Consider the following 26,485-nt stretch of genomic DNA (forward strand, 5'->3'; position numbering starts at 1 on the left):
ATTAAGTGCAGACATTATCTAAATCAGCTTTACAAGCAGGTAATCCTGTCAGATACATGAGAAAAACAGACCACAGATTATAGCCTTAGTAAGTTACCTTCCAAAAAATTCAGCAACAGGAACAAAGCTTACAGGTCTAGAGACATTGATATTATATAACTTGTTGCCCTGCCCACTAAACCTAAAAAAGGACCAAGAGGACCATAAGGCCTGAAAATCCACCTGGTAAAACTTAGCAAACCTGTGCGCAAAAGACTAGGTGGCAGCTTTAAACCTGGGAAGCCAAGGCCTGATCATGAAAAGCCTATGAAGCAGCAACAATTCTGGTGTAGTGAGCCTTCACAGCAAGGGAATAACCTTCCAGCCTGAATAACTATTTGCTGAATTCACCTAGCGATTGTGGGTTGAGAGGCAAGGTGACTTGCATGTTTCTAAGTACATTCAGGCAGTGGAAAGCAATCTCCTTAGGATACTTAAGAGCCGAAAAAAAAGGAAGGCTCCACTATGTTCTGATTTAAATAAAATACGGAGACCACAGCGATGGGTAAAGAGGATTTCCAAGGTCTCAAGAAAAAACTTGTGCTTGTGGAATAAACAGTTCCTTACAGGATAAGGATAATAATCCTCAGGGCAATGGACTTTTCCAAACCTGACTCAAGTAAGGATAGAACTGAGTACTTCCCAAGATGAAGCTTGCTCTTCTTGCACCAAGGAAAATATGCTTTCCATGAGCAGTGGTGCAGTTTATAGGATGAGGGCTTTCTGGCCTTTAGCAAGGTAGGAATCACATGATCCAAAAGACCCCTGTCCTTCAGGACTTTGGCTTTCAACAGCCAAGCTGTCCATGCCAGCGAATTTGAAGCAGGATGAGAGAGAAGGTCCAGATAATCTAGTAGGGCCCATGAAGAGTATACTAGGAGTCTAACTACATCCAAGTATTATGCCCAACTGGGCCAATTTGGTGCAATGAGAATCACTGGTATGTCTTCCTTCTCTGTCCTCCGAACCATAAGTGGTAGGTGTTAGAGAGAGTAACTTATAAATCAGGCTGAACTGAATCCACAAAGTGACTAGGACTCCGAAGACCAAAGAATCCCTGGACACAAATCTGTCCAGCTTGTGGTTGAGTTTGGATGCCAGCAGGTCTACATTTGGCTCCCATACAAGAGGCAAAGTTAGTGAAACCGCTCCAGGTGGAGACCACTCTCAGGGAAACAGCTGTTGGCAGCTTAAGAAGTCTGCCTGCCACATTCACTGCAGACAGGATCGGAACATGAAGTTCTGCCCAAGTCCGAATTAACTCTGCTTCTCTGAGAGCAAACCCAACAACACCTCTATTATTTACACATGCGACCAACATGGCTTTGTCAGACTGGACCCTGCCTGGCAGTCCCAGGAGTTGAGGGGGGGGGGGGGGTTGGGAAAGCAGTGCTGAAGGGTAATCCAAATTGCCCTGAGTTTCTTCACTTCACCTGAACGGACAGGCAATCCAGGACACTGTCCCAGCTGGAATCTGTTGTCAGAATCTTTACCACCACTGGGAGAATGACTTCCCTGATTCTGGCGCAGGGTTGGAGAGCAAGCCATCAATCCAAGGCTAACTTGATTGCAGTGCTCAGATGTGGGGGTTGATCCAAGAACAGGGTCTGTTCCTCCAATGCTGTCCGTATGTAGCTGAAACAGTTTTGAATGTTCACGCAGGAGCAGATTGGCCAAACACCCCAGAATGGAATCCACCAGGCTGGCAGAAATGCCAACATTAGGGGCAAGGACCTTTGTAAATACTCCTGGTGACTGGACCAGGCCAAAGGGCAGGCTTTGGGGGACCATTTGTGTGGAAGAAGGAGCATGCAGTTGCAAGGGATACTTTTAAGTAAAATGTCTTTTTTACTTGTACTGTAGGCTTAAACAACCATTTATCCACTGCAAGGAATTTTTTTTAGTGCCCTGTAGTGCAAATGAGATGGGAATCCTACATTGTACAAGTTCCCATTACGTTAAACTCTGAAACATATTTTAACTCTATACCCAAATAACAGACATGACTGTTTGCAGTGAAGCCTGCAAGAATAAAACTCAATCAAGCATATTCAACAACCAGATGTTTGCAATTACTGAAACAGGAAGAGAAAACACCCTAAGCAAAAGATGCAGAGGGTACCCAGGAAAAACAAGCATTCATCGAATAAATATATTTACTCCAAATATTTAATTGACAAAACCCCTTATTACAATGCAGGAAATATACAGTAATCCTTATAATCAAGGAAATATGTTTCAATCATGATGTTGTAATTCTCTGATCATTTTACTAGTGGATGTATAATATATCTTCTATAATGAACATCCATTTAAATATATACAATTGATGACAAAAACTAGAAATTACCAGAATCACATTTTTCTTTTCAAGGATGAATTATAGTTCTTATAATATATATTTTTATTCCTTTTAAAGCAGGGTTGTCCAACCTGCGGCCCTCCAGATGTTGGAGGGCTACATCTTCCACACTCCCTTGCCAGCCTCTTAGCTGACAGAGTAGTATGGGAGATGTAGTCCTGCAACATCTGGAGGTCCTCAGGTTGGACACCTCTGTTTTAAAGGGTGGATTTCTCCTTTTTAAGATGAGGGGGAAGGCAAGTGTTAGGTACATCCACGTAACGCCAGGTACTTCAACTGACTGTTGTTGGCCCAGGGAAAGACTTGTTCCCTACCCATCCACCCCACCCCCTCCTTTCCCAAGCCTACTCACTGTCATCTTCAACTTTTCCTGCATTTCTGCTTTTTCTTGTGCTTTTCTTCGTGTTCTTCCCTATACTTGTTGTTCATCTACTACACTGGTGGACCCTCAAGCTTGAATTGCCTACATTCCCGATTAGATATCAAGAGGATGCCCTAATATATACTAAGATCTACCTTGAGTTCTGCTTACCCTAGTTTCTCTAGGAGCTTTTCATGTCCCCTATCATTTTGATCACCCTAATCTGTTCTTCACTAGAAGTGCTCTATGGTACTGAATTTGCAAAGCTTATCTAGAGGTTTTTGTCCCCTGGGTTACCATTGTAATCTGCGCATTTCTCTTGAACTTATGTGAATGATTGTGCCCATGTATTTGTAAACGGTCTCGAGGACTTTGTTTGATATATACACATAGATTGATAGATACACACACATTTACACATATATACCGTACACACTCACCGGCCACTTTATTAGATACAACTGTTCAATTGCTGACAGGTGAAGACGACTTGCTGAAGTTCAAAGCGAGCATCAGAATGGGGAAGAAAGGGTATTTAGGGGCTTTGGACTTGGGATGGTCGTTGGTACCAGACAGGCCGGACTGAGTATTTAAAAAACTGCTGATCTACTGGGATTTTCATGCACAACCATCTCTATGGTTTACAGAGAATGGTCTGAAAAAGCGACAGTTGTGTGTACAAAAATGTCTTCTTGAAGTCAAAGGTCAGGGGAGAATGAGCGGACTGGTTTGGGATTGTAGAAAGGCAACAGTAACTCAAAAACCACTGGTTACAACCAAGGTATGCAGAATACCATCTCTGAACGCACAACACATCTAACCCTGAAGCAGATGGGCTACGGCAGCAGAAGAGCACACCAGGTGCCACTCCTGTCAGCTAAGAACAGGAAACGGGGGCTACAATTCACACAGGCTCACCGAAATTGGACAATAAGATTGGAAAACGTTGCCTGGTCTAATGAGTCTTGATTTCAGCTGCGACATCCAGATGGTAGGGTCAGAATTTGGCATAAACATGAAAGCATGCATCCATCCTGTCTTGTTTCAACAGTTCAGGCTGCTAGTGGTGTTAGTTTATTGGTCTGGGGGAAATTTTCTTGGCACACTTTGGGCCCCTTACTACCAAGTGAGCATTGGCCTACCTGAGTATTGTTGCTGACCATGTCCATCCCTTTATGACTACAGTGTACTCATCTTCTGATGGCTCCTTCCAGCAGGATAATGCACCATGTCACAAAGCTCAAATCATCTCACCACTGGTTTCTTGAACAGGATAATGAGCTCACTGTACTCCAATGGCCTCCACTGTCACCAGATCTCAATCCAATAGAGCACCTTTGGGATGTGGTGGAAAGGCAGATTCGCATCATGGATGTGCAGCCGACAAATCTGTAGCAACTGCGTGATGCTATCATGTCAATATAGACCAAAGTCTTATGTTTCCAACAACTTGTTGAATTTATGCCACAAAGAATTAAGGCAGTTCTGAAGGCAAAAGGGGGTCCAACACGGTACTAGCAAGGCATACCTAATAAAAGTGTCCAGTGAATGTAAATATACATATACACACACAGTATTTGTGCATTAAATATTCATATTTTAAAAAAAATGAGGTTGTTGGTTCTCTTGTTAAACCATTCTTCCATCTCCTATGAGCTGCTTTACTTCGTAACAAAATGGAGGAACAGGCAGTATGCCATAAGAAAAAAAATTTGCTTTTAATTGGCACAATAAAACCAGAATACTAAAAGGTAACTTTTTAAAACAGAAGTGCTCAACACAGATATGGATAACTACATGCGGGGTGATTGGAAGCTTATAGAAAAACATACAATGCCATTTGCATCTAGTGTTCATGTAAAAAGTTAAGTGGAGTATCTACACAGGAGCCAACAGCAGTTCTCGAGTCAAACCATCAAACCATAATCAATACCTATAGTGACAAGAGCTGTCAATACACTGACTAAATACTGGACACACCTATAGAAAAGAATGTCTGACGTACAATGGGTGTTAAGCATGTGTACTGACAGCAGCTGTCATTGCAGACATCAATGAGAAATAAAATAACCCCCTGTAGTCAGGTTGCCATGACCACTCGACACTGTCAAGAGGCAGTCAATGTGTCCGTGGCCTGAAAGTCAATAACTCAAGAGTAATTTACCAAGGGTTGCATTTATAATAGCAACAGAAGAACATTACAGGCAGAAAACTGGCAATTCTAGGTAGAGGGTAAGCCGTTACAAAACATTGTTACAAAGTCCTAACTGAAGGAAGGAAACTGTTGAGACATTTTCAAGTCTGTTGAAACCCGCATTAAAAGCATCCTACTTTCTGGCACAAAAGAGCATGTAGGCCATACCAGCAAAAAACAAAACAAAAAAACATAATACGAGATCACTGATGGTTGTCAGCAACACACATATCATGTTTTTAAAGTGAACCCTGTAGCACTGAAAGAGATTAGAATCTATAGGCAAAGGGTAACTGGCAGGGATCCACAGCTAACAGTCCAAACACATCTCTTCAGCACACTTTGGGGACAGGAACACAAAGTTTACATCTCTTTTAAGGCCTCATTTACATAGTTACATAGTTAGTGAGGTTGAAAAAAGACATCAGTCCATCCAGTTCAACCTATGATGTGTGTGTGTGTTTGCTTTTAACCGTACATTGTATACCCCTGTATGTTGTGGTCTTTAAGGTGTCCATCTAATAGTTTTTTGAAACTATCAATGCTCCCAGCTGATACGACTGCTTGTGGAAGAGAATTCCACATCCTTACCGCTCTTACAGTGAAGAACCCCTTACGCATTTTAAGGTTAAACCGCCTTTCCTCTAGTTTTAGTGAGTGGCCACGTGTCTTATTGTATCTCCTCTCTCTGAATAGTTTGTTCCTTATGCTAGGGTCGCCAGTACAGTATTTGTACATGGATATCATATCCCCCCTCAATCGTCTCTTCTCCAGAGAGAATAAGTTCAGTGCTTGTAGTCTTTCCTCATAGCTGATGTCCTCCATTCCCCTAATTATTTTTGTTGCCCTTCTCTGGACTCTTTCCAATTCCAGCACATCCTTCCTGAGGACCGGTGCCCAGAACTGGACAGCATACTCCAAATGTGGCCGGACCAGAGTCTTGTAGAGCCGGAGAGTGTGATTTGTTGCTCCCAGGAGTCTCAGGTGTTTGTGTACAGCCACGGGCAGCAAGCTGTACATATCAATGACATTCTGACAAACGCCAAAGCTGCACACATATCTGATGAGCGGCCTGGGACACAAACGGTCTGCGTCTACAATCCGTCAGCCTGTCATTGATTTGTACATACAAACCTGCGACTCCGGCGCACAGAAATTACCCCTCTGAGGCTGTGAGAATGAGGCCTAAATTTACTGGCTACAGTGGTTCCTATAAACTGGGGATCGTTGACTTAAGGCTACGTTCACATGTGGGCGCAGCTGATCACGGGCAGAATCACCGCAATTCTGCCCACGATCCGGAAATCATTGCAAATCACGGGATGCCTGTGCGATGCCCGTGATTTGCAATGCCCCCCCAAATTCTGTGCGATGTTGTGATTCCCGGTAACATCGCGCAAACAGAATCGCAAGAAGCATGACGCACAAAAGAAGCTCTTGTACCTTTTTTGGGCGTCATGCGTCCCGCGATTCTGTTTGCGCGATGATACGGCAGGGCGGAAATCGCGGCAACATCACACAGCGTTTGGGGTGCCATTGAAAATCACAGGCATCGCACAGGCGTCCCGCGATTTGCAATGATTTTCGGATCGCGGGCAAAATTGCGGTGATTCTGCCCGTGATCCGCTACGCCCATATGTGAACGTAGCCTAAATATAGGGTGCCTGAAGAGCAACATCTGACATTTCCAAAGAGTTCCATAATATTAGTTTGTAAATGTGGCATCATTATTTGTTAAAGAGGAGTTCCAGCCGTTTTTTGTGTTTATTAACCACTTCTGGACCAGAAGATTTCCCCCCTCAATGACCAGGCCATATTTTGTGATTCTGCACTGCGTTATTTTAATGGACAATTGCGCGGTCGTGCGATGCTGTACCTAAATAAAATGGATGTCTTTTTTTTCCCCACAAATAGAGCTTTCTTTTGGTGGTATTTGATCACCTCTGCGATTTTTATTTTTTGTGCTATAAACACACAAAAAAGCGACAATTCTAAAAAAATAATATTTTTCACTTTCTGCTATAAACATTCCCAAAAAAAAAATATAAATTTTTTACCATCTTACGCCAATTTGTTTTCGGCTACATATTTTTGGTAAAAAAATAAATAAAAAAAAAAAAAAAAAAAAAATCGCAATAAGCGTATTTTGATTGGTCTGCGCAAAGGTTATCGCATTTACTAACTTTTTTTTTTTTTTTTACTAGTAATGGCGGCAATCTGCAATTTTTAGCCGGACTGTGACATTGCGGTGGACAGATCGGACCCCTGACTGACATTTTTGACACTTTTGGGGGGGGGGGACCAGTGACATTACTACAGTAATCAGTGCTAAAAATATCCACTGTTACTGTAATAACGACACTGACAGGGAAGGGGATAACACTGTGGGTGATCAAGGGGTTAAATGTGTACCTAGGGGCGTGTTTCTAACTGTAGAGGGGTTGGGCTTGTGAAATGATTACAGAGACCTGTGATCCTATATAGAAGGATCACAGGAGCTCTGTGATCATTCCAGAGAGAAGAAGAACGGTCAGCTGTATTTACAACAGCTGACCGTTGTTCTCTCTCAGCGGGGAGCGATCATGGGTGGCACGCAGCAATCGGAGCCACCTGCCCCATGCGTCGGAGTCCCCCCTGCCAAGTGGAGGCGGGAGGATGCCGCCAGCGGTGCGCGCTCGCCCCCCAGCTGCAGGCATGCGACCGACTTAGACCTATGTCGTTTTGCGCAGGAGGGCCGCCCTGCCGGAGCAAATCTGAGGCGGGCGGTCTGGAACCGGTTAAAAGTCAGCAGCTACAAAAAGTGTAGCTGCGGAGTTTCAGGCTGGGTTCACACTTAATGCAGGCCGTGGCTCACAGCAGGAGTCAAGTGCATCCCTGTTCTCCATTTCAGGGATGAATCAGGCCTGAATTTTTGCCTGAATTCAAACCTGAAACTGAGCCAAAGACGCACAGGACCCCTGTGCAAATCTGCTCCACAGCAGCCATGGAGAGGTGTGAACCGGCACTATTGAGAGCCGGTCAAAATCTCCTGTCATGCAAATTGGATGCGGAGAAACCCGCAACCAATTTGCATAAGTGTGAACCCAGCCTTAATAAACACACACTCACCTGTCCCAGGATCCAGCAATGTGGCTGCCTGAACCCTCGGTTCTCTCCCTCTCTTCTCCCTGGCACTGGCATTACAAGTGTGGGCACCTGGCTGTAAAAGCTTACGGCTTCACAGCCAAAAGCGCACTGCGAATACGCGATGTGCGTTGCGCCTCCTCAATGGTCGGGCAATCTTCTGGGACCTATGAAGTGTCCCAGAAGATTGCAGGGAGGGGGAGAGGAGAACTTCCGCTCAGATTGCCTTGGTGGCCCGACCGAAAGGAGGAGATGGTACCTGTCAAAACCAGGTCCCCCCCCCAAAAAAAAATGACATGCCAAAATGTGGCATAGGAAGGGGGGTGGGGGGGATGTGTAAAGTGGAGCTTTCCCTTTTGGGTGGAGCTCCGCTTTAATAGGCTATTAAAATAAAAGGGTTTTACCTTTTTTTTTTTTTTTTTTTGGACAAACCAATGCCAAATTTTAATTATTTTCTTTTAGCTTTGCCGCGGCTCCCACACTGGCTTTATGACAAAGATGTCAAAAAATTTTGATGCATTGTGTTGCTGCAGAGCATTCTTATGGGCTCACAAAATGATCAGTTCAGCTACTGGGCTTAGCGCTGGACAATGACTGTCACTAACCAATGCTACTGACACCATCTGTATCTGATGACAAACTTCTAATGACCATAGATAGCGTTATATCCAGCAGGGGCGGACTGATCATTCGGGCACTCGGGCATTGCCCGAGGGCCCGGCGTCAGAGGGGGGCCCCATGAGAGGGTCAGTCCGTCCGTCCCTGGACGGGAAGTGGCCACTGCATACCTCCTGTCACAAGGGACAGCTGGCGAGAGAGCTGCAGATTGCAGAAAAGTTTTTGCAGAGCCTCGTGTGCAGCAGGTCAGTCAGTGTGTGTGTACTATCACACACAGCGCTGCCAAAGGGAGGGGGAGGGGGCACACGGGACATCTGCAGCCCGGTGTCCCACTGGCAGCTATCATCCTCCTGTAAGACACCTCTCTCCCCACTGGCAGCCCGCACATCTTACTGAGCATCCCCCGCCCCCTTCGGATGTAAACAGACAGAAGGAACCCGGGAGGAGGAAGATTTCACTGCCAGAGCCGCGCTGAGGATCTGAGGTCTGTGTATAGTTATAGATACAGTGGAGGGGGGGTCACGGTAACCAGAAAGGGGGGAAGGGCAAGTAGCACACATGATGGAGTGATGGGGGGGGGCTAGAGGATATGTATTGGGGGTGCTTTGGGAGGAGAGAGTACTTCTGCTAGTGGGGGGAGGGGTGTCATCTCTCCTTCCAAAGCACCCCCCAATACATATCCTCTTACCCCCCTCTCCCCCAAATCAAAAGATGCTGCATCCCTCTGTGCCCTCCTCCCTCAGTGTCCCTCTGTGCCAGCGTCCCTCTGTGCCCTCCTCCCTCAGTGTCCCTCTGTGCCAGCGTCCCTCTGTGCCCTCCTCCCTCAGTGTCCCTCTGTGCCCTCCTCCCTCAGTGTCCCTCTGTGCCCTCCTCCCACAGCGTCCCTCTGTGCCCTCCTCCCTCAGTGTCCCTCTGTGCCCTCCTCCCTCAGCGTCCCTCTGTGCCCTCCTCCCACAGCGTCCCTCTGTGCCCTCCTCCCTCAGTGTCCCTCTGTGCCAGCGTCCCTCTGTGCCCTCCTCCCACAGCGTCCCTCTGTGCCCTCCTCCCTCAGCGTCCCTCTGTGCCCTCCTCCCTCAGCGTCCCTCCTCCCACAGCGTCCCTCCTCCCACAGCGTCCCTCTGTGCCCTCCTCCCACAGCGTCCCTCTGTGCCCTCCTCCCACAGCGTCCCTCTGTGCCCTCCTCCCTCAGCGTCCCTCTGTGCCCTCCTCCCACAGCGTCCCTCTGTGCCCTCCTCCCTCAGCGTCCCTCTGTGCCCTCCTCCCTCAGCGTCCCTCTGTGCCCTCCTCCCTCAGCGTCCCTCTGTGCCCTCCTCCCTCAGCGTCCCTCTGTGCCCTCCTCCCTCAGCGTCCCTCTGTGCCCTCCTCCCTCAGCGTCCCTCTGTGCCCTCCTCCCTCAGCGTCCCTCTGTGCCCTCCTCCCACAGCGTCCCTCTGTGCCCTCCTCCCACAGCGTCCCTCTGTGCCCTCCTCCCACAGCGTCCCTCTGTGCCCTCCTCCCTCAGCGTCCCTCGGTGCCCTCCTCCCTCAGCGTCCCTCTGTGCCCTCCTCCCTCAGCGTCCCTCTGTGCCCTCCTCCCACAGCGTCCCCCTCTGCGTCCCTCTGTGCCCTCCTCCCTCAGCGTCCCTCTGTGCCCTCCTCCCTCAGCGTCCCTCTATGCCCTCCTCCCACAGCGTCCCTCTGTGCCCTCCTCCCTCAGTGTCCCTCTGTGCCCTCCTCCCTCAGTGTCCCTCTGTGCCAGCGTCCCTCTGTGCCCTCCTCCCTCAGTGTCCCTCTGTGCCCTCCTCCCTCAGCGTCCCTCTGTGCCCTCCTCCCTCAGCGTCCCTCTGTGCCCTCCTCCCTCAGCGTCCCTCTGTGCCCTCCTCCCTCAGCGTCCCTCTGTGCCCTCCTCCCACAGCGTCCCTCTGTGCCCTCCTCCCACAGCGTCCCTCTGTGCCCTCCTCCCACAGCGTCCCTCTGTGCCCTCCTCCCACAGCGTCCCTCTGTGCCCTCCTCCCTCAGCGTCCCTCTGTGCCCTCCTCCCTCAGCGTCCCTCTGTGCCCTCCTCCCTCAGCGTCCCTCTGTGCCCTCCTCCCACAGCGTCCCTCTGTGCCCTCCTCCCACAGCGTCCCTCTGTGCCCTCCTCCCTCAGCGTCCCTCTGTGCCCTCCTCCCTCAGCGTCCCTCTGTGCCCTCCTCCCTCAGTGTCCCTCTGTGCCAGCGTCCCTCTGTGCCCTCCTCCCACAGCGTCCCTCTGTGCCCTCCTCCCTCAGCGTCCCTCTGTGCCCTCCTCCCACAGCGTCCCTCTGTGCCCTCCTCCCTCAGCGTCCCTCTGTGCCCTCCTCCCTCAGCGTCCCTCTGTGCCCTCCTCCCACAGCGTCCCTCTGTGCCCTCCTCTCTCAGCATCCCTCTGTGCCCTCCTCCCTCAGCGTCCCTCTGTGCCCTCCTCCCACAGCGTCCCTCTGTGCCCTCCTCCCACAGCGTCCCTCTGTGCCCTCCTCCCACAGCGTCCCTCTGTGCCCTCCTCCCTCAGCGTCCCTCTGTGCCCTCCTCCCTCAGCGTCCCTCTGTGCCCTCCTCCCTCAGCGTCCCTCTGTGCCCTCCTCCCTCAGCGTCCCTCTGTGCCCTCCTCCCTCAGCGTCCCTCTGTGCCCTCCTCCCACAGCGTCCCTCTGTGCCCTCCTCCCACAGCGTCCCTCTGTGCCCTCCTCCCACAGCGTCCCTCTGTGCCCTCCTCCCACAGCGTCCCTCTGTGCCCTCCTCCCACAGCGTCCCTCTGTGCCCTCCTCCCTCAGCGTCCCTCTGTGCCCTCCTCCCTCAGCGTCCCTCTGTGCCCTCCTCCCTCAGCGTCCCTCTGTGCCCTCCTCCCTCAGCGTCCCTCTGTGCCCTCCTCCCACGGCGTCCCCCTCTGCGTCCCTCTGTGCCCTCCTCCCTCAGCGTCCCTCTGTGCCCTCCTCCCTCAGCGTCCCTCTGTGCCCTCCTCCCACAGCGTCCCTCTGTGCCCTCCTCCCTCAGTGTCCCTCTGTGCCCTCCTCCCTCAGTGTCCCTCTGTGCCAGCGTCCCTCTGTGCCCTCCTCCCTCAGTGTCCCTCTGTGCCCTCCTCCCTCAGCGTCCCTCTGTGCCCTCCTCCCTCAGCGTCCCTCTGTGCCCTCCTCCCACAGCGTCCCTCTGTGCCCTCCTCCCACGGCGTCCCTCTGTGCCCTCCTCCCACGGCGTCCCCCCTCTGCGTCCCTCTGTGCCCTCCTCCCACAGCGTCCCTCTGTGCCCTCCTCCCACAGCGTCCCTCTGTGCCCTCCTCCCACGGCGTCCCCCCTCTGCGTCCCTCTGTGCCCTCCTCCCACAGCGTCCCTCTGTGCCCTCCTCCCACAGCGTCCCTCTCTGCCCTCCTCCTACGGCGTTATGTGTACACTGCGGCTTTTCCCATAATACTGACATCTGTATACTTTGGTGGGGACAATGCTGCTTACATTGGTGGTCAGTGGGAAGAATGTCCCTTCCATTGGTGATCAGTGGGAAGAATGTGCCTTGCATTGGTGGTCAGTGGGAAGAATGTCCCTTACATTGGTGGTCAGTGGGAAGAATGTCCCTTACATTGGTGGTCAGTGGGAAGAATGTCCCTTACATTGGTCATCAGTGGGAAGAATGTCCCTTACATTGGTGATCAGTGGAAGAATGTTCCTTACATTGGTGATCAGTGGGAAGAATGCTCCTTACGTTGGTGGTCAGTGGAAGAATGCTCCTTACATTGGTGGTCAGTGGGAAGAATGTCCCTTACATTGGTGATCAGTGGGAAGAATGTCCCTTACATTGGTGGTCAGTGAGAAGAATGTCCCTTACATTGGTGGTCAGTGGGAAGAATGCTCCTTACATTGGTGGTCAGTGAGAAGAATGTCCCTTCCATTGGTGATCAGTGGGAAGAATGTCCCTTACATTGGTGGTCAGTGCGAAGAATGTCCCTTACATTGGTGGTCAGTGGGAAGAATGTCCCTTACATTGGTGGTCAGTGGGAAGAATGTTCCTTACATTGGTGGTCAGTGGGAGGAATGTCCCTTACATTGGTGGTCAGTGGGAAGAATGTCCCTTACATTGGTGGTCAGTGGGAAGAATGTCCCTTACATTGGTGGTCAGTGGGAAGAATGTCCCTTACATTGGTGGTCAGTGGAAGAATGTTCCTTACATTGGTGATCAGTGTGAAGAATGCTCCTTACATTGGTGGTCGATGGGAAGAATGCTCCTTACATTGGTGGTCGATGGGAAGAATGCTCCTTACATTGGTGGTCAGTGGGAAGAATGCTCCTTACATTGGTGGTCAGTGGGAAGAATGCTCCTTACATTGGTGGTCAGTGGAAAGAATGTCCCTTACATTGGTGGTCAGTGGGAAGAATGTCCCTTACATTGGTGGTCAGTGGGAAGAATGCTCCTTACATTGGTGGTCAGTGGAAAGAATGTCCCTTACATCGGTGGTCAGTGGGAAGAATGTCCCTTACATTGGTGGTCAGTGGGAAGAATGCTCCTTACATTGGTGATCAGTGGGAAGAATGTCCCTTCCATTGGTGGTGAGTAGGAAAAATGCTCCCTACAGTGGTGGTCTTTTTTATTTAACCGTTCAGCTAAGAAGACATTTGTTGCTCTTGTTATATTGTGTTAATTTATGAAAACCTTAATTCTGGAAATGTACCTTTGTTGCACTTTATTTAATGTATGTGACTAACACGTAATATGGACAGTGCAAGATGTAGGCGGGCTTTGTGTGGGTGTGGCTTGAGTGTGGACGGGGACACGGGGCCCCATGATCTCTTATTGCCCGGGGGCCCCATGAGTTGTCAGTCCGCCCCTGATATCCAGTGTTGGGGTAGTTACTCAAAAAATGTAACTAGTTACTTCTGTAAATTGTAATGAGATTACTTTACTAGTTACTGCATTTGAAAAGTAACTTCACTACTTATTACTTTACTTTCCTCTTTTTAATTGACAGTGTAGAAGAAGATACATGACACTCTTTCTGCATACAGTTTATTGAATAAACACAGGCTTTGGGAAACATGAGAACAAAACCTGAAAAAACAGAATAAAACATAAAGTGCAACAAAAAGTCATAAACTTCATCCATCTCTATTCTTCGAAATAACAATTGTATCACACGGCTTGGGTAACGCAGGAAAGCGCGTTCCTATAGCCTAGTAAAGTAGTGTAGTTACCTCCTATAGCCTAGTAAAGTAGTGTAGTTACCTCCTATAGCCTAGTAAAGTAGTGTAGTTACCTCCTATAGCCTAGTAAAGGAGTGTAGTTACCTCCTATAGCCTAGTAAAGGAGTGTAGTTACCTCCTATAGCCTAGTAAAGGAGTGTAGTTACCTCCTATAGCCTAGTAAAGGAGTGTAGTTACCTCCTATAGCCTAGTAAAGGAGTGTAGTTACCTCCTATAGCCTAGTAAAGCAGTGTAGTTACCTCCTATAGCCTAGTAAAGGAGTGTAGTTACCTGCTATAGCCTAGTAAAGGAGTGTAGTTACCTCCTATAGCCTAGTAAAGTAGTGTAGTTACCTCCTATAGCCTAGTAAAGTAGTGTAGTTACCTCCTATAGCCTAGTAAAGTAGTGTAGTTACCTCCTATAGCCTAGTAAAGTAGTGTAGTTACCTCCTATAGCCTAGTAAAGTAGTGTAGTTACCTCCATTAGCCTAGTAAAGGAGTGTAGTTACATCCTATAGCCTAGTAAAGGAGTGTAGTTACCTCCTATAGCCTAGTAAAGGAGTGTAGTTACCTCCTATAGCCTAGTAAAGGAGTGTAGTTACCTCCTATAGCCTAGTAAAAGGAGTGTAGTTACCTCCTATAGCCTAGTAAAAGGAGTGTAGTTACCTCCTATAGCCTAGTAAAGGAGTGTAGTTACCTCCTATAGCCTAGTAAAGGAGTGTAGTTACCTCCTATAGCCTAGTAAAGTAGTGTAGTTACCTCCTATAGCCTAGTAAAGGAGTGTAGTTACCTCCTATAGCCTAGTAAAGTAGTGTAGTTACCTCCTATAGCCTAGTAAAGTAGTGTAGTTACCTCCTATAGCCTAGTAAAGGAGTGTAGTTACCTCCTATAGCCTAGTAAAGTAGTGTAGTTACCATAGCCTAGTAAAGTAGTGTAGTTACCAATATTAGTATTGTAACTAGTTACTTTACTTTGTTACCAAAAAAAGTAATGTAGTTACTGTAATCAGTTACTTTGTAACTAGTTACCCCCAACACTGGTTATATCCCACCACAAATGACCTTCTACCAACATGATACAACCGCAAAAAAGATTGGAGATAACGCAACTAACAATGGAGAGTGGTTAAATGCCTAAATAAAAAATAGACTATTTTTCATTTAGAAGCTGCTTTACTTATTCATAAAGAAAATATCACTACCATTGGGTGATCACCACCAAGAAGCTTCCTTTGTGCCAACGGAGCGTCGTTCAATGTTTATCACTACCTCTGCAATTTTGCCCAAGCTGTAGAAAACTGCTTAGAATGGCATCATCCTTGCCAAAAGTGATACAGCCATCCATTTAAATAAGTATTGAAACGAATGTGACAAGTGAAAGAAGAGGTAATGGGTACATGAAAATATTTTAATTACATTAAAGAGGAGCATCAGCCAGGTTTCCAAAAATTGAAAAAGTCAGCAGCTACAAAAACTGTAGCTGCTGACTTTTAATAAATAAGACAATGATCCAACGCCATCCTCACCTAGGCCGGTTCAATCATCTAGATATAGATCTATATATCTCAAATATGGCAGAGAAGGGGATAGGAGGATGAAAAGTGTAATCTTCCAGTTAATAGGGCTCATAGGTGTGCACAGCCTATTGCATTAGGGTGTGCACCTCAAAAGCTCAAGAACATATGCGTGTGTGCGCATGTGTCAGTATGGGAGTGGACGGTGTCCATAGTTTTTTATTTTTATTATATTCTTTTTTTATTACTTTTTACAATTTTATTTCATTTTTGTTTCAGAATTTTGTTAGGGGGCTTTGGTGAAATATCAGGGGTCCAAACAAGGGGAATCTGTGCCACACGGGGTGATTAGGGTGTGCCCAGGCACACCTGGCACCCCCCCCTGCGCACGCCTATGATAGGGCTGAGGGACCTGTCTTATGCACCCATCAAAAGTGTTGGCTATGCCCATGCTTTCCTACCCCTGCGTGATTTGCAGTGGCTGTATTATAGCTTCTATGAATTAGAAATGATGAATGGAGGACAGGCAGATAAATAAAAAGGTCCTCCTCCATTCATAGAGGGGAATTTATCAAAACTGAAACAGACAGACTCTAGAACAGCTGTGCATGGTAACCAATCTGCTTCTTTCATTTTCAAAGCTTAACTGAACAAGCTGAAGATAGAAGGCAACCGCTTGCCATGCACAGCTACTCCAGATTCTATCTTGTCTGGTTTTGATCAATTTCCCCATAGAGCACCTTTCATTTACAGAAGTCATAGTACAAGTTCTATGAATGGAGGTGGTGGGCAGAAAGGGTGAGCATAGTAAGCAGTCTTGATTAGTGCATATGACAAGGTCGCTCGGCTCTATTAATTCTGGTTGCACTGGAAGATTACAGCCGCAGAAGCAGGGGGACCAGAGGAGAAAGACTTCAACTAAAAAGAAGGAGACAGCAGCACAAGGAACACATCACATTTATAATAAGTAATACACCTTATGTTAATTTTTTTTTTTTTTTTTCTTTTTACTAAACGCAGGCCTTCACAAAGAGATATACAAGATAAACTTTTAGAAGATAAAATGAAAGTGTAGAAGTAGTATACAGGTAAAAAAAGAAGTACCGGTATTCCCTTTTACCTAAATATTAACCAGGTCCCTGGCTTGTCAACCTCCAACATATGTTATAAAACCATATCCAAAACTGCAGCACATTTTTTTTTCTTTTATAGAAATTTAAGAGATGCCTGGATTATTTAATTATGTTGTCTTTATTTGCATATTAAATCATTATCAAGCAATATATATTGCTAAGTTTTCACCAAGTTCTATAGTCTCCTATACAGGTGATGGTCAAGGCTTGTGTTTTTTCCCCTAAAAATAATAAATAGGTTATACTTACCTGCTCTTTACAATAGTATTGCACAGAATGGCACCACTTGTATTGGGGTCCCCCGCCAGCGCTCTTTGCTCCTCCTCCCCTCCAAGTGCCGCTATAGCAAGCCACTTGCTATAGGGACACTAGCGCAAGCTCGATCCCGACCCAGGCTGTGTGCGACTATAGACACGCTCAGCACAGCTCAGCCCTGCCCCCTACTCACAGGATTTGATTTACAGCAGCGGGAGCCAATGGCTACTGCTGCTGTCTCAGTCTGTGTGAAGAGAGCGAAAGCAACACTGTTTTTCTCTGGCACAGCGCTAGATCGAAATAGATAAGTATTCAGGGGGATGTTGATCACAAAAATTTTTAGACCCTAATTCAGAGAATGCGTTAAAAAGTGGTTGTAAACCCTTACAAACACCCAGTGAAGGGAGTTTCCTCAGGTGATACTCAGAGATGAAAACACATCCTACTTTTCAAGTTGTACCTGTCTATCTGCAGCCTCTTTCCTCTACATCCATTCAAAGTGCAGAATTTATAAGCTTGTCAAAAAAAAAAAAAAAAGGAGGACGGAGAGCTGAAGGTACACTCTGCAGAGCTGATTGGAGGAAAGAGACAACAAAACACACACACACGGACAGGGCTGAGGCTATCAGGTCCCTCCCTTGTCACCATTTTTGTCTTGGTGTCAGTTAAAATTAAGTGATTCATGCTGATAGAGCAGCAGACAGAAAGGACACTTTTTAAATGAGACAAGTACACACTATAGAGGGATATGCTTTGTTCATATTTCATGTCTGAAGTTTACAACCAATTTAAAGTGGTTCTAAAAGGCAGAAGTTTTTTTATCTTAATGCATTCTATGCATTAGGATAAAAAAAACTGAGTGCAGCTCACCCTCAGCCCCCTAATACATATCTGACTCCCATCTCGATCCAGCGATGTTGCACAAGAGTCTCCGCTGTCTGGGACTCTCCCTCATTGGCTGAGTCAATCAAAGTCAGTGAGCAAATAAGGAGAAAGAGGACGGGGCCAAACCGCGGCGACACAGAGCAGTAGCTCGGCTTGGGTGCCCCCATAGCAAGCTTCTTGCTTTGGGGGGGGGGGGGGCTCAGCAGGAGGGAGGGGCCAGGAGCGCTGACGATTGACCCGAGAAGAGGAGGGAGGGGCAAGGAGCGCTGGCGATGTACCCTGAGAAGCGGAGGGAGGGGCAAGGAACGCTGGCGATTGACCCGAGAAGAGGAGGATCTGGGCTGCTCTGTGCAAAACCATTACACAGAGCAGGTAAGTATGACAGGTTTGTTATTTAAAAAAAAAAAAAAAAACAAACAAGACTAATTATCCCTTCAAGGTTAAAAAAAAACCTTATGCCTTTACAACCATTTGAAGGTTCATCCTTGAATGAAAACAACAAGCCATAACAGAATCTTCTGTTCTGAGTACTTACTTCCTAAACAGAGCCAGTAAGATGCTTTTACATTGTCAGAGGAAACTACTAGCTCATTTTCTCACAGTTACTACGAGTCTCTAATAATGACTTCCTGGTAATAACGACAAACAGATCACCACAAAACCACTCCTAACTGAAAGACGACACAGGAGGAAAAAAATAAAAAAATAAGAGATGGCGCGCAGGGATGATGCCAAGTGTGCGCAGACCAAATGAAAAAGCAGTAATGAACATTTGATAGGATTTTAAGATGTCAGACACAAAGATAATTACATATATGGGGTTTAACCACCTCCTTCCTAAGCCTATTCTGACACTTCGCTCCTACATGCAAAAATCTACTTTTTTTTTTGCTAGAAAATTACTTAGATTACATTATATTATATAACACACACACATATTATATATATATATATATATATATATATATATATATATATATATATATATATATATATATATATACACACACACACACACACACATCATTATATTTATTTTACATACACACACATACATACATATATATATATATATATATATATATATATATATATATATATATATATATATATATATATACACATATATATACACACACACACATGTGTAGGGGAAAGCAGGAGTAGGTGAGCAGGTCTCTCAGGTGGGCTGGTGGACTGTGGGGAGAAGTTAGCCTGGAGGAATAGTGGAAAGGGACCACTGTAGCCAGGTGGGTTGGCAGTAATTTATATTGTCCCTGGAAGCGCTTGTTAATCGGGCTGTCGATAAATGTTACGCAGAAGTAGTGCAGCTGAATGGGAGACTTATTCCAACTCTGCTACTGTGGCCTTAAGTTTGAAATTTCCTTTTTTAATTTCTTGTAATTATCTCTATATTGAGTAGACTCTATAATCTTCCAAGTAGGCAAGATTAATTATGCAGAGTGGGCGGAGCTTCGGGGGAAGTGGGTGTGGTAATTGATAGCTGTGCTGCAAAGTGCCCCAGGAAATTTCTTTTAAATGTTGGCAACTATGCAGTAGCCACAGGAGTGATACAAGCTGGACACTAAAATCCTGCTGCACAGCTAAGGAGCCTCGGGTTCCTGCCCGTATTGGGCCATTGGTTCATATGACTGTGTAACTGTCAGGTATACACAGTGTTCCAGCTAGGTTCTGCAAGCGTGTGCTGGATGGAAAAAGAGGAGCTGTATATAGAGAGACTGTATATAGTAAAAGTTGTTGAAGTCAAATTGCCTACCATCCCTATCCAAGTTATTGTCCTTAACCACTTGCCAACTGCCTAATGACTATTTACGTCGGCAGTCAGCCCCTCACAGGCAAAGCGACTTAGTACTACGTCGCTAGCCTGTGAGGCTCTAGGGAGCGAGCGTGTGCCGCCGGAGGCACTCGCGGTTGTCCGTTACAGCGGGAGAAAAGCAGGCGGCTAATGTAAACAAAGCCTCCTGTTATTCTCCCCTGTGTAAGAATTGAGATCATACGGTTCTGCTATGTAGGACCGTTGATCTCTGTTCTTACACCTCAAGCCACATCCAATCACAGTTAGAAGCACGCCCCTAGGGACACACTTAACCCATCCCTCGCAAAAAAGTTAACCCCTTCACTGCCAGTGTCATTTTTACAGTAACAGTGCATATGTATAGCACTGATTACTGTAGTAATGTCACTGGTAACCCCAAAAGTGTCAAAAATGTCAGTCAAGGGTCCGATCTGTCCGCCGCAATGTCGCAGTCCCGCAAAAAAAAAAAAAAAAAAAAAAAAAATCGCAGATGGCTGCCATTACTCGTTAAAAAAAAAAAAAAAGACAAAAATCTTTCCCTTAGTTAGTAAATGCAATAACTTTTGCGCAAACCAATCAAAATACGCTTTTTGCGATTTTTTTTTTTTTACCAAACATATGTAGCATAAAACAAATTGGCCTAAAATGTTAAAAAATTTAGATTTTTACATTTTTTGGGGGGGAATTTCATATAAAAAAATGTGAAAAATATTGCTATTTTTGCAAAATTTACGCTATTTTTTTGCTTATAGCGCATGATCAAAAAAAAAAAAAAAAAAAATCACACAGGTGATCAAATACCACCAAAAGAAAGCTCTGTTTGTGGGGAAAAAAGGACGTCAAATTTGTTTAGGTATAGCGTCGCACGACCGCGCAATTGTCCGTTAAATTCACGCAGTGCCGAATCGCAAAATAGGCCCTGGTCAGGAAGGGGGGGTAAAATCTTTCGGGGCTTAAGTGGTTAATAAAACAAACAAAAAAAAGTCCCAGACTGCTCTCTGACTCAGGAGTGCCTGTGACAAATTGGTGTGCCTGGCTGTGCAGGGTGGGGGATCCTAGTTTACTTGTGGCTCTTTAGGGGGTGCGCTACATATACATTTGCCCATTAGCACACTTTTTTTTTTTTTTTTTAAGGAAAGAAAATAGACGGAACCTCCTTTACATGTACTAAATTTAGCATCATCATGAAAAGTAGGTGCAGTCCTATTTCTTCCTCTGAAGTAGCCAATAAATCCTAGGGCATCAAGTTTCTTAAAGACACTCAGCTCACAGGATATGCATATATAAGTAACAAAGGTCTGCTTTATTCATTAAAATCTAATGCGCCATCATTGTAGAGCCAAAATGAAGGTTAATTAAGCCTTATAATACAAAACATCAAAGGCTTCTCTCTCAGCTAAGCTCAGCATCAGGCCTACAAGCTCTGCAGAAAGACTCTGGGGAGGACATCAAAATGAAAGACAGATTCCAGGTTACAATATAAAATCTGAGAAGGAAATGATAACCTAGTCTGGCCAAATCCAATGTCAGCTTATAAATGCATACAATATTCATTAGCTCCTAAGAAAACATCTTTATATAACACCACTCAGAAGCAGCAAAGGTCCAGCTCAGAAATTGGTGCAGAATATTGAACATTTTTTGTACTATGCATTAAGCTGTCACACAGGAACCATACCGCATCTTACAATTTGATGTTTCCAGTATCAGTTCCTATATACCCCATGCCTAACATTTACTGTAATACTTCATAGCACTTTGTTCTAACTTCCAGGTTCCATAATGGGCACGAAAACCTTGCTAGATGGGATGTGGGGGGAAAAATAAAAAACACCCTCAACTGTTGTATAGTGTATAAATACAGATGTCTATGTTTTGCAACAGTCAATGGAACAATTAGCAGTGCCTAATTTGCCTATCGCTGGTCTCAATTCCTGCTAGCTCAGAAACTGGCAATGACACAATATAACGGAAGCATGAGTAGGAAGAATGAATAAAAAAAAGGGAAGATGACAGTTCTGTACTGGGTGTCATCACTGATAAGTGGTGACACATACAGAGCCACTTAAGGATAGCTGGGCCCAGGGGGTAGTGGTATTCATTTAGGTGCAGTATTAAGAGTAAATTGTAAGTATTTTTTTTTTCTTGAACTGTACTGAAGCCAATACGATCTGTGTAATAAGACTTCTTACCCTCCCAGAGCACCAGGGGTATGAATGGCATAGCACTTCCCTCAGATGCCAGCTTTCCCTGATCTTCAAAGAATTCCTTCAAGCAATGTAGAGGAGGAGATTAGGCAAAAATGTCATATACCGTAGGTAAAAGGAAATCTGGATAAAGCAACGGCAACAGATTTGCAAATATGCATTGCATGCATAATTTACTTTAAAAGTGGATGTAAAGGCAAGACATTTTTTTTATCTTAATGCATTTCCTGCCTTAAAGCAGAGCTATAGGCAAAACTTTTTTTTTTTTCCATTTTGGATAGAATAAAGCAGGGTTATAAGATTTTTTTTTTTTGCCATATGTATCTTTGCCAGGGAATACATTCCATCTCTTACTCTAGTAAAAGCACCTCATACAGTATAGTAAAACACTGGCAAGGCACACAGTTAACCCTTTGATCACCCTGATGTTAACCCCTTCCCAGACAGTGTCATTAGTACAGTGACAGTGCATATTTATAGCACTATATTAGTGTCACTGGTCCCCAAAATGTGTCAAAAGTGTCAGTTAGTGTCAGAATGTCCGTTGCAATATCACAGTCCCGCAAAAAGTCCTGATCGCCGCAATTACTAGTTTAAAAAAAAAAATGTAAAAAAATAAAAAACAAAATAAAAACAAACAATCCCATAGTTTGTAGATGCTACACTTGACACTTTGTGGGAAGCAGTGATACCAATACAGTGATCAGTGCTAAAAATATGCACTGTCACTGTACTAATGACACTGGCTGGGAAGGGGTTAATCATCTAGGGTGATCAAAGGGTTAAAAGAAGTTTTCTCCCCCCCCCCCCCAAAATCATACTTACCCATGATGCATCTGCCCCCCCACCAACTCTAAGACTGAGATCGCGCTGTTCTCAGTGCTCCATAAGTAGAGACCCGACTGTCAGTCCCCGGCTCACTGTTCTGCCCCCGCAACGCACACTAGAGCGCTGAGCTGTGGAGGGGGCAGGAGCAGGTGGCTCAGACTCTCCATGCCTTGCTGAGAGGTTGAGTCAGGTTCCAGTCCAGGGTTGTGGGTGGATTACAACTTTTTTTGTTGCGATCTTGCCCCAGCCTAGACTGACTCTGTGATGTCAGCCTTTCTGCTGAAAACGGGTCACCAGAGTGCAAAACAAACTGCATTCCTGTGATACACTGGAGAAAATACAGCCAAACGAGCTTTGGCTGTACTTCACCTTTAAATGTGTGCCTAGCCAGCATTTTTGTGTACTACGTACAGTGCTTTTACTAAGGGATTTGATGCATTTTCTTTCCCTGCTTTGCAGAGAGAAGAGAGCCAGAATCTCTTCCCAACAACTGACGGGTGCCAGTGGAAATCCCTTCGCCGGCACCTGCTGATTGGCTTCTGTCTCGACTAATCACAGCAGAAGTGGAGCGCTGACACACATACACGTGATTCTGCACACAACGACCGCCCTGTAGCAGTAAATCTGCCATGGGCAGTTTTGGGAGTGGTTAAGAAGAAAAAAAGATTTTATAACTGCTTTAAGGGCCGGTTCACATTAGTGCCATCGCAGAGATCGCATTTTATTCGGACCGCACTGCTCCTAAATTACATGCGAGCTCTGTATGGTGCAAATTTCAGCCATACACTTTGTATAGCTGAATTCGCACTAAACACGCACATGACCCTTTTTTTTATCCGCAGCAGAATTGGATCACATGGTGGTTCACACTAGTGCGATCAGATTCTGTGCGAACTTGCAGATCGCACTGCGATATGCGATCTCAACTGGGGGTGTCGTTAACTTTTAATTGACACCCCCTGTGTACCGCATATGGCAGTGTGAACTGCCAGGGGTGCGGATGCGATGCGGGAACACGCTGAATATTCGCAGCGTTCCTGCATCGCATAAGTGTGAACCGGGACTTACGGTTTATCTTGACTTACAATGTTAGTGTTTGCATTTAAAAAAAAAATAAAAATAATAAAATATGTTGGATTTCATATAAGATTTTATTTTATATAAAAATTATGTATGTATTTATTTCACTTGTGTTTTAAGTAGACAGGGGTGGTAGCTTACCTGCATTGCCTGCTGGGATAAGCCTGTATGTGAAATTAACAATGCAGGGAAAATTGCTGCAAAGGGGGAACACTAATGAGGGTGGGCACTTTGCCATCTTATTAAATAAAATGGCATGTATGTAAAAAAGAAGGGATGTGTCACAAATGATCCCCACATTTTATTGCACTGACCATTCCATGTCCTTTGACTCACTACAGCTACCCTATGAATCACAAAAGCAGTTTAATATCCCTTCCCTAAATCCTGCACAGCAGGGACAGAAGAGGATGACTTCGCATTCAACATCTGGCTCTTTTGGCACAATATGTAGAGCAGAACATGGGAATCTGTCACTCATTGAACTCCATATTCTCCTATATGCAGCTGCGCCTCAAACAAGCATTCTCCAGTGGCAAGGGGAAAACACGTGGTCTCAATTTTTGTGTCATCAGTAAGAGAAAAAAAAAAAAAAAAAAACCTAGGTCAAGGAATCCGTGTCTTAAAATATTTTTGTTTTTATAGTAAAGAGTACATCAGGAACAAAAGAAGATAAACACACATGGACAGGCAGTGTAAAACAGGAAACAGATTTATGATAACAATTTGAGATTTCGAATCGGATGGTGTTATAAACAGGCAATCTGGTACAATACAAAGGACCGTGCTTATTTACTTGGAGCAGGCCATTTACACGCATTTCTTCTCTTGCAGTGACACTAAAGTCATAAGGGCCTCCTGCACAATGTTAGCCCATTTTAACCTGTCTGCTGCTATTCTTCCATCTATCTATTCCAGTTTTCTTGTGGTCCATTCACACTTGTAGAGAAAAGGGGAAGTAGACGGGTTGGCAGCAGCTTCATTTAGATATCAGGGGACACACATGTTGAACAACATATAGCTTTTGCGCAGGATTAAACCCAATTAATCCATCCACTGTTGTGTTTTAAAAAGATCCGATCTGTTGTATAAAAAAAAAAAAAAAAAAAAAACCTCCATATTTGCCCTTTCTGGAGCACTTGCAACCTGTTGCCCATTCTGTTCTGGTATTGCAGCACCCTTGCGGTCCTTTTTTGGGTGCCGCACCCCTACTTCTTCTGGAGCAGCACATCCTTGCTCCCAATGCTGTGCATTCTGCAAAAACACTGGCTAGGCACAAATTTAACCCTCTGATCGCACTAGATGCTTAAAGGGTAAGTTCACCTTTACAGAAAATCTGTAAGGTGAATTTACACTGGACCCCCTCCTCACTATATCAGAGTCCTGTGATCCCCCGCTGTGAGACATTGGGTCGCCGGTTCACCGGTCTGGGGATTTGAAATCCTTGTGGCTTAATCCTCTATATGAACCCCGCAGCGTGTACAGATAGGATGCATTCTAATTGGTCGGTGCCGTCACATAGATGGCTCTGATGAGTCAGATTCCCATACCTCCCAACTTTTTGAGATAGGAGCGAGGAACACCTATTAGTAAAAGTATGTAGGCATAGGACACACCCCCTGCCATGCCCCCTTAAAGAAGAATTATACAAAAAAATGGTTAGGTAAATCCACAGGTGTTTTTTACCACTATTTCCTTTAGGGCTCTTTCACACAGGCGGACCGTTCAGATCCGCCTGTCCGTTTTTTTGGCGGATCTGAATGATCCCCCCATGCATCCCTATGGGGCATCGGATGTCAGCGGAGACATGTCCACTGACATCCGATCCGTCAAATCTGGATGGATGGAAACCCTATTTTCCATCCGTCCAGCGGATCGGATGAGAACAGACCAACGGTCCGTTCCCATCAGATTCCCCCATAGAGATGTATGGGGAACTGACAGCTGTGTCTCCGCACACAGTGCGGAGAACAGCTGTCATCCTCCTGCTCAGCGTTGGATCGGCAGATGGTTGACGGACACATAGTGTGAAAGAGCCCTTATATTGGCTTTTGCCATTTACAAATGCAGCAATTTAGATATTGGATGAAAGGTTTAGAACTGGGAAACACTTTTTGGAAAGCTAAAAAATGCATTTTATATACAACTATATAGACCAGACCAACATGAGGGACAAATGAGGAGGAAAGAGGGACAGAGGGACTTTGCACCAAATCAGGGACAGTCCCTTGAAATCAGGCCCTGAGATTCCACCTAGCCCGTCCTGTCCACACTGGAGAAGAGGAGAGAAAGCCATGGGGGTTTCAAATCCCTGCACGGGTAAACAGACGTCCCGGTGTCTCACAGGGCAGGGGGGGGGGGGGGGGGTCATGGGATTCCGGTATAACGGGACCAGGGGGGATGAGGAGAGGGTCCAGTGAAAGTTAAACTTATAGATTTTCTGTACTTAAACCCCTTCCAAGCCAGTGTCATTAGTACAGTGACAGTGCATATTTTTAGCACTGATCACTGTATTAGTTCCCCTAGTTCCAAGTTTAGATTTTATTTTTTTTTTTTAAATTAAAAAAAATTATTGCGTATGTTTTATAGCAGAAAGAAAAAAAAAAATTATATATATATATATATATATATATATATATATATAGATTTTTTTTTTTTTTTTCCAAAATGGCCTATTTTTTGTTTCCAAAAAAATAAAAAATGCAGTGGTGATCAAATAGCACCAAAAGAGTTAACGCAATGAAAAAATTGCATGGTCATGAAGGGGGGTAAATCATCCAGAGGTCAAGTGGTTAAGTTATTCTTTTTCAAATCTATATATAAGAAACATTTAAAGGTCTTCTACAATAAACAGCCTTAGGCCAGCCAAAGCCATAGAGAGCAAATTAACTAGATTACTCCGTGAACACAGACA

At 45.5% G+C, this 26,485-nt stretch overlaps 1 protein-coding gene across 1 annotated transcript in view; it reads right to left on the reverse strand.

Annotated features, from left to right (window-relative positions):
* FAM107B (family with sequence similarity 107 member B) overlaps positions 1-26,485 on the reverse strand; it is an 88,041-nt gene that overhangs the window by 8,665 nt on the left and 52,891 nt on the right. The window lies entirely within an intron of this gene.

The sequence above is a fragment of the Pelophylax lessonae genome (genome assembly GCF_965119305.1).
Source record: "Pelophylax lessonae genome assembly, chromosome: 4".
In the NCBI taxonomy this organism is placed as follows: Eukaryota; Metazoa; Chordata; class Amphibia; order Anura; family Ranidae; genus Pelophylax; species Pelophylax lessonae.